The following is a 9,303-nucleotide window of genomic DNA, read 5'->3' as shown; positions in this document are numbered from 1 at the left end:
GTTGCTCTCGCACTCTCTCTCTCAAATAAATAAAATCTTTTTTTAAAAAAATCACTGGAGAGATTGTGATGTTTGAGAATTGGAAGTCTGCTAAAACAGTAACATCTAGAGCATCCTGTCTGTGAAAATAGTAAGTTCAACAGCACCTTGAACAGTGTTACTGAAGGCCCCTGGTTATAACATACTTACTGTATACATTGTTACTGTGTATAATAAAATGCAGTGGAGATCTAAATAAGCTTCCCCTGTCCCCCAGTTGAGCACCAGTTGCCAGTGGATAATAAATGGAAACATGCTGAACAAGATAATTTGAGAGAAAAAAAAAGTGGGTAATAAGGGAAATCAGACATGATACAAATTCAGACTTGAAAGGATCATAAAAAATATAATGCCTTGTCTGGCCAGACAGAACACTGTGGAATTTAGCCTTTACTAGTAGCTATTTATACTTGGAGGGATTTGGGATTTTTTTAAGGTTTTGGGTGGGGGTTTTTTTGGTTTTTTTTTTTTTAGGGTGGGCAGTTTGAACATACTAGAATAAAAAGGTAAGTAATAGGATCTATATTCATAAATACAAGAATCTAATGTTTCATTTGAATAAATCTATATTTGTATGTGAATAAATACTGTTATATGCTAACAATTAAGGATATAAGCCTATCCTTTTTCTTGGGTATGTAGTGATTGGGGAGGTACGGTATAACTGAATCTGGTCTACCCTCAACCGACCAAAGATGTTGGGAATGTGTGAGTCACTTTCTCTTGGATATTCTACTCTCATTTGTTTCTTTTCTGCTATGCATTTCTGTGGCTGTCATAAAAAATAAAAATTATCTAGCATTCCTGGGACGCCTGGGTGGCGCAGTTGGTTGGACGACTGCCTTCGGCTCAGGGCGTGATCCTGGAGTCCCGGGATCGAGTCCCACATCGGGCTCCCAGCTCCATGGGGAGTCTGCTTCGCTCTCTGACCTTCTCCTCGCTCATGCTCTCTCTCACTGTCTCTCTCTTTCTCAAATAAATAAATAAAATCTTTTAAAAAAAAAATTATCTAGCATTCCTACATGTACTATTCTGCCTCTTGGTTTACTAATTATGTCCTGAAATAGCCATGTTTTGTTTGCAGTAGAGCATTATATGCATATACTTATTTTCTTGCTATACATGGTACATAATATTCCTGTTTTAATAGGTCTTGTGTATGCAGTACTAGAAAATCTTGTGTACTAATGGACAGTGTTTTGAACTCTGTTTGAACAGATGACGACGCTGCTTTCCTACCTAAGAGAATTTCCAGTATAGGAAGTTACACAAACAAGTCAAAAGTATTTGTATAGTAATCATTGGGAATCTCTACATATTTACGCTTTTAGCTATTTCCCAAGATCTTCCCCAATTTCTACTCTCCTATCATAGTTACTATACCCATCAAAATATGTATCACTTATAGAAGGGGATGGAATGGAGTGTTATTAGAAGAGAGAGACACATTACTACTGTATTCATTGTCATGGAAACTTTAAAAACAGGTAGGCCAGTCCCAGACTCCTTTGGCATCCTAGGACAAACAGCAAATATCCTAAAACTATATTTCACATTTTGCATTTCCCTTACTCCTAATCCTATAGTAAGCCCTCTTCATGCAAATCCCTAGGATGTAAATATCTTGTGTTGGCTAAGGAGAGAAGGAGCAAAAAAGATACTATGCAAATGTTTGGTCATAAAAAGTTACCCTACTTAAAATGTCTTTGCAAAAATTTAATGAAGTGGCAGATGCCAAGTTTTCTGTATGATTTTTCTCTTTTTAAATTTATAATTTTTAACTTTTCCATTTAAAATCAAGTCCATTCGGGGCGCCTGGGTGGCTCAGTGGGTTAAAGCCTCTGCCTTCCGCTCAGGTCATGATCCCAGGGTCCTGGGATCGAGCCCCGCATCAGGCTCTTTGCTCAGCAGGAAGTCTGCTTCCTCCTCTCTCTCTGCCTGCTTCTCCGCCTACTTGTGATTTCTGTCTGTCAAATAAATAAATAAAATCTAAAAAAAAAATCAAGTCCATTCAATTTAATTTTATAAGTATGCCACTTTATAAATATACAATTTCTTGGTGTTTTAACCAAATTTGTGATTTTTATAGTAGCTCCAGGACATTAACATATTTTGGTACCAGGAAATGGGGCTCTGCTAAAACAAACACCTAAAAATGTGAAAGTGAATTTCGGCAATGGGTAAAGGCTGGGAGAATTTTAAGCCACATGATTAAAAAAACCTCTATTGCCTTAAACAGACTGTTAGGCTTAGGGATGGTAAGGTATAGGCTCAGAAAGAAAAGAGCAAGATTGAGAAAGCTATTTTCTTAACGGATACATATATCTTCATGAGTAGACTGTTACTACAAATATTAACATGTAAGTGTTTCTATTCCTCAATAGAAACACTAAAATGGCTCAAAAGAAAATGAGAAAACTATTACTGGAAACTGGTGGAAAGATGATTCATATTATATAGTAAAAAATTTTGGCTGACGGGGTGCCTAGGTGGCTCAGTGGGTTAAGCTGCTGCCTTTGGCTCAGGTCATGATCTCAGGGTCCTGGGATCGAGCCCCTGCATCGAACTCCCTGCTCAGCAGGGAGCCTGCTTCCCCTTCTCTATCTGCCTGCCTCTCTGCCTGCCTCTCTGCCTACTTATGATCTCTCTCTCTCTCTCTCTGTAAAATAAATAAAATCTTTAAAAAAAAAAACTTGGCTGAATTGTGTTTTATAGTTTTGTGAAAGGCAAATTTGGAAGTGATAAATTTGAATACTTGGCTGAGAAAATTTCCAAGGAAAATGTTGAAGGTTAGGCCTGATGTATTCTTGCTGCTTATAGTAGAATGTGAAAGAAAAAAGAGAAATAGAGAAAGGAACTAGTATGCAGAAAGGAAACGAAGTCTGATTATTTAGGGGAATTCTCAGCCTATCCAAACTGCAAAGGATGCCGAAATTAGGGGATTAACTGGAGAAAGCTCTGGAGAGACGGTGTGCCTGAACAACTTTTTTAAAGATTTTATTTATTTATTTATCTATTTATCTATCTATCTATCTATCTATTTATTTATTTATTTATTTATTTGACAGAGGAAGCAAGCAAGCGAGACAGCAAGCACAAGCGGGGGGGTGGCAGGCACGGGAGAAGCCGAAGCAGGCTCCCTGCTGAAAAGGAGCCTGATGTGGGGGCTCAATCCCAGAACCCTGGGATCATGACCTGAGCTGAAGGCAGCTGCTTAACTGACTGAGCCACCCAGGCACCCCTGAACAACTTTAGCTGAAGAGATTAGGTATGTGACTCATGGATCCAATCAACCATCTCAGAAATGAATAGAGATGGTTTCCCAACAGTGATGTTTTGGAGGTTTTTTTGTTTGGTTGGTTGGTTAGTTGGTTTTCTTGAGCGTGGGCAGTTTGTCCTGCCTCCTAATTGTGCGGATTCCTTTGATAAATAAAGAAGACCCACAACCCACAAGGTCTTTCCAAATTTTTTATCAGCAGAAACACTGCTAGCTTAGACTGACAAAAACAGAGACAGGATGAAATAACAAGGCTGTCAGGTTTTCAAAATTCTACAGGCAGGAAATGGGCTGATAGAGACACTCAACTATAAACATGCATTACCCTTACCGTAAAAAAGGAAGAATGACCTTGGAGCCATGGACTTTGAGGGCAGAGACCACCCTGGAGGGTAGAGTCTCAGAACACAAGGGATTACTGTCAGGCCTTAAAAACTAACGGAATTTGCTCTGCTGGGTTTTGAACTTTCTTGGAACCATTGATTTTCTTATGTGTTTATTGACCATCCATATAATTACTTTGGTGGAATGTCTGTTTATATCTTTTGTCTGTTTTCTAATTGGGTTATGTGTGTGTTGGGGAGGGTTGCTGTTAAATACTGAGCGTTCTTTATATATATTAGATATCAGTCCTTAGCAAGATATGTGATTTGGAGAGATTTTCCTCTAGTCGGTAGGTTGTCTTTCCATCCTCTTAACAAAGCCTTTTGCAGACCAAGATTTTAATTTTGATTAGATCTAATAATTTATCAGATTTCTCTTTTATGAATCATGCTTTTGGTATCAACTCTAAGACCGCTTTACCTAGCTCTAAATCCCCCCAATTTTTCCTTTGTTTTTTTCCCACAGGTTTTATAGTTTTATGTTACACATTTTGAGTTGTTATATGATTGTATCAAATATGATATGATTGAGATATTTCTATTGAGTTATAATGTATAATACTGAGGTAGAGGATTTTTTGTTTGTTTTTGTTTGCCTGTAGTGTCCAATTGCTCTAGCACTGTTTGTTGAAAAAGCGGTCTTTCAAAAAAAAAAGAAAAAAAAAAAGAAAAAGCGGTCTTTCCTTCACTGAATTTGTTTTATACCTCAGAAATCAGTTGCGCATGTTTATGTGAATCTAATTCTGGCTCTTTGTCTCATTGATCCAAGGGCCAGTTTCTGCTAATACCACACTGCTTTTATTATTGTATACTATAAATCTTGATATTGGGTTCAGTGATTCCTCCCACTTTGTTATTCTTTATCAAAATGACTCTATATATTCCAGCTCATATGTCTTTTCATTTAAATTTTAGAATAATCTGATCTTTAAAAAAAAAAGAATAATCTGGTTTATATTTACCAAATGGACAAAGTAATGGCCTCACGAATATACCCACATCTTTCTTAATCCCTGGAACTTATGAATTTCTAGGTTATATAGCAAGGGATTGCAGATGGAATCAGGTTGCTAACCACCTGTCTTTAAGTAAATTATTCTGGATTATTCACATGGGCATGATATAATCACAAAGGTCTTTTTAAAGATGGAAAAGACAGAAGAGGAAGTCAGAGTGCTGCATTTTGAGAAGGACTCTATCTGTTGTTGCCCGCTTGGACGATGGAGACCAAGAGGGCAATGCACCAAAGAATGCAGGCAGGCAGCCTCTAGAAAAAGCTGGAAATAACAAGAATAAGAAGAACCAGAAAAAAGAGGAGGAGAATAGAGAAGATAGAGGGTCCTACGTGAGCTTCTAAAAGGCCATAAATGAGTGCAGCCTGCCCACACCTTGCTTTTAGCCCAGTGAGACCCATGCTGGACTTCTAACATATAAAAACATATAAAACTATAAAATAATAAATTTGTGTTTTAAGCCATTTGTTACACCAGCAATAATACATTTACAAAAAAAATCTTGCTGGATTTGGATAGGAATTGCATTTAAACCTCTATATCAGTTTGGAGTAAATTAACATCTTTACTATCTTTCAACCCATGAACACATTGTGTATATATATTTTGATCTTCTATTTCTTTCATCATCGTTGTATAGTTTTCAGCAATAAAAGTCCTATATATGTTTTGTGTTACATTACTATGTATTTTTGAGTGACAATGAGTACTATGTATTTTTTTAATTTTAGTGTCCATTGCCAACATATAGAAATACAACTGATTTTTCTATGTTTGTCTTCTACTTTATGACTTTCTGAACTCAGTTTTTAGTTCTAGAAATTAAAGACTAATTGAATTTTTCTACATGGATAATTATGTTATCCGTAAACAGGACAGTTTTATTTCTTTTTTTTTTTTTTAAAGATTTTTTATTTATTTATTTGAGAGAGAGAGACAGTGAGAGAGAGCATGAGCGAGGAGAAGGTCAGAGAGCGAAGCAGACTCCCCATGGAGCTGGGAGCCTGATGTGGGACTCGATCCCAGGACTCCAGGATCACGCCCTGAGCCGGAGGCAGTCGTCCAACCAACTGAGCCACCCAGGCGTCCCAGGACAGTTTTATTTCTTATATAGGCCTTTTATTGCCTTTCTTTCCCCTATTGCATACACAAGAATTTAAGGATTATGTCAAGAATAGTGAAAGGAGAAATTCTTGCTTCCTGATCTTCAAGCAAAAGGATTTACTATTACACCTTTAAGTATAATACTAGCTGTAATTTTTTCTGTAGATACTTTTTATCAGTTTGAAGACGTTTCCCTCTATTCCTGTTTTTCTGAGTTTTTACCATGAACCAGAGTTGAATTTGGTCAAATGTTTGTGATTTTTTTTTCCTTCTTTAGTTTTTTGAAATGGTAGATTACCTTAACTGATTTTCAAATTATTGAACCAGCATTGAATCCCTGGAGTAAACACCATTTGGTCATGTAAAATTCTTCTTACATAATATTGAATTCTCTTTGTTAATGTTTAAGGATTTTTTGTGTCTATATTCATAATGTATAGCGGACTGTGTATTTTTTCTTTTTTTTTTTTAAAGATTTTATTTATTTATTTGAGAGAGAGAGACAGTGAGAGAGAGCATGAGAGGGGAGAAGGTCAGAGAGCGAAGCAGACTCCCCATGGAGCTGGGAGCCCGATGTGGGACTCGATCCCGGGACTCCAGGATCACGCCCTGAGCCGAAGGCAGTCATCCAACCAACTGCGCCACCCAGGCGTCCCTGTATTTTTTCTTTTATACTGTCTGTGCCTTCAGCATCAAGGTAATACCGAAGAGATTGTGCTCTTTAAACATTTGGCAAAACATTTGGCAAAATTCTCAAATGAAATTATCTGACCCTGGAGGTTTCTTTTTGGTGAATGTGTTATAGATTACAGATTAAATTTCCTTGAAAGTATTTTGGCCATTCACATTATTTCATATTGGGTACATTGTGGTAGTTTTGTGATTCAAGTTCATTTCATCTAAGTTGTCATATTTATGTGTAGAATTGTTAATCAGTATTCTCTTATCCTTTCGATGTCTGCAATGTAGTGATATCTGCTTTTTCACATGGGTATTGGTAATCTGTGTCTTTTTGGTTTTTTGGTGGTGGTGTTTTTTCTAGAAGTTTGTCAATTTTATTGATCTTCCCAAAGAACCAGCTCTTAACTCAGTGATTTTTCCTATTTTTTTTTGAAGACACCTTATATATATATATATATATATGATTTTATTTATTTATTTGACAGAGAGAACACAAGCAGGTGGAGGTGAGAGGGAGAAACAGGCTTCCTGCAGAGCTGGGAGCCCAGTGCGGGGCTTGATCCCAGGACCCTGGGATCATGACGTGAGCCGAAGGCAGACACTTAATGACTGAGCCACACAGGTGCCCGCCCCCCCCTTTTTTTTTAAGTGAGTTTTCTTTCTTCTTCTTTTTTTTTTTAAGATTATTTATTTATTTATTTGACAGAGAGGGTGATCACAAGTAGGCAGAGAGGCAGGCAGAGAAAGAGAGAGGGAAGCAGGCTCTCTGCTGATCAGAGAGCCCGATGCAGGGCTTGTTCGCATGACCCTGAAATCATGACCTGAGGTGAAGGCAGAGGCTTAAACCCACTGAGGTACCCAAGTGCCTCTGTGTTTTCAATTTCATTGATTTCTGTTCTTACCCTGATTTGTTCTTTCTTCTGTTTATTTTCCATTATTTTCTATTCTAGGTCCTGTTTTGGGAAGTTAAATTAACAATTTGAGAATTTTCCTCTTTACTAATATATGCACTTAGTGCTATGAATTTCCCTTTCATCCTGCTTCATCTGCCTCCTACAAATTTTGATACATTGTTTTCTTAATTTTCATTCAGTTTTATTTTCATTCATTTCAATGTCTTTTTTCTATGAATAATTTCAAATTTTCTTACTTAGAAAAATTAAATACCAAAGCAGTATTTTACAATTGCATATGGTTCACTTATTTATCAATAGAGAGTATTCTTTCTGATGAAAATACCATTTTCACTAACATCTCATTTTTAAAATTCAAGTAAGTATCTTTGGTTATCATTCACTAAAATAAATCTTGGTTTTAACCAAATACCATTTATATATGTAGCATTTATTTCCAAAATTAGGTTCCCAAACCATAATCAGTTCAACATGTTTTTGAGACTTCCTCTTTGACCCATGGATTATTTAGAAGTATATTTTTAAGATAGGCCACTCCTGGTTTTCTTTGATTAATGTTTGCATGATATACCCTTTCTGTTCTATTACTTTCAACTTTCCTGTATCTTTATATCTGAAGTGTGTTTCTTGGTGACAGCATATTTTTTAAATTGTGGCAAAATATACTTAATGTAAGATTTACCACTTTAACAATTTTTAAGTGTACAATTCAGTGGCATTAAATATATTCATATGTTTTGCCACCATCACCGCTATTCATCTCCAATATTTCAGCATCCCTAACTGAAACTTGGTATCCATCAAACGTTAACTCCCTATTACCATTTCCTCCCAGCCAGTGGTAACTACTATTCTACCTTCTTTCTCTATGAACTTAACTGTTCCAGGTACCTCATATCATGGAATCATATATTTGTCCATTTGTGTCTGGCTTCTTTCACCTAGCACAGTATTTCCGACCTTCATCCATGTTGCATGTGTCAGAACTTAATTCCTACTAAAGGTCAAATAACACATCCATTGTATGTATATACCACATTTTATTTTTCCATTCATCCAATAATTGACACTGGGTTGCTTCTACCTTTTAGCTATTATGAATGCTGCTGCCATGAACATTGACATAAAAGAATCTGTTCTAGGGGCGCCTGGGTGGCTCAGTGGATTAAAGCCTCTGCCTTCGACTCAGGTCATGATCCCAGGGTCCTGGGATCAAGCCCTGGGTCAGGCTCTCTGCTCCACAGGGAGCCTGCTTCCTCCTCTCTCTCTGCCTGCCTCTCTGCTTACTTGTGATCTCTGTCAAATAAATAAATAAAATCTTAAAAAACAACCTATCTGTTCTAATCCCTACTTTAAATTCATTTGTAATTGTTGTACTGTATGATAATTATATATTTAATTTTTTGGAGGAACTGCCATGTTTTCTACAGCTTCACCATTTAAGGGTTTCTCCACATCCTTGCCATTGATTATTATTTTCTTTTTTTTTTTAATTATAGCCATTTCAGTGGTTATAAAGTGGTTATCTCATTGTGGTTTTGATTTGTGTTTTCCTAATGACTGATGATACTGGTTCCCTTTATGCTTGAATGAGATAAATAGATACATAGATATAGGTATATATTTTTCTGTTTGGGGTTTTTTGTATTTGATTTTGTTTTTGCTGGATAGAGGATTTGGAATTTGGAATTTGGAATTCATTCCTTCACTGCTTTAAAATGTACCACTTCTTCTGGCCTCTATCGTTTCTTATGAGAAATCTGTTTTGTTTGGATTTCCCCCTCCAAATGTAAGGTGGTGTTTCTCTTTCTTTCAAGATTTTTATTTAGTCCTTAGTTTTCAGAAGTTTGACTGTGATATAACATGATATTGACTGGGGGTGGGGGTTGGAG

Source organism: Neovison vison, chromosome 7 (genome assembly GCF_020171115.1).
Source record: "Neovison vison isolate M4711 chromosome 7, ASM_NN_V1, whole genome shotgun sequence".
Classification (NCBI taxonomy): domain Eukaryota; kingdom Metazoa; phylum Chordata; class Mammalia; order Carnivora; family Mustelidae; genus Neogale; species Neogale vison.
This window is presented reverse-complemented; position numbering follows the sequence as displayed.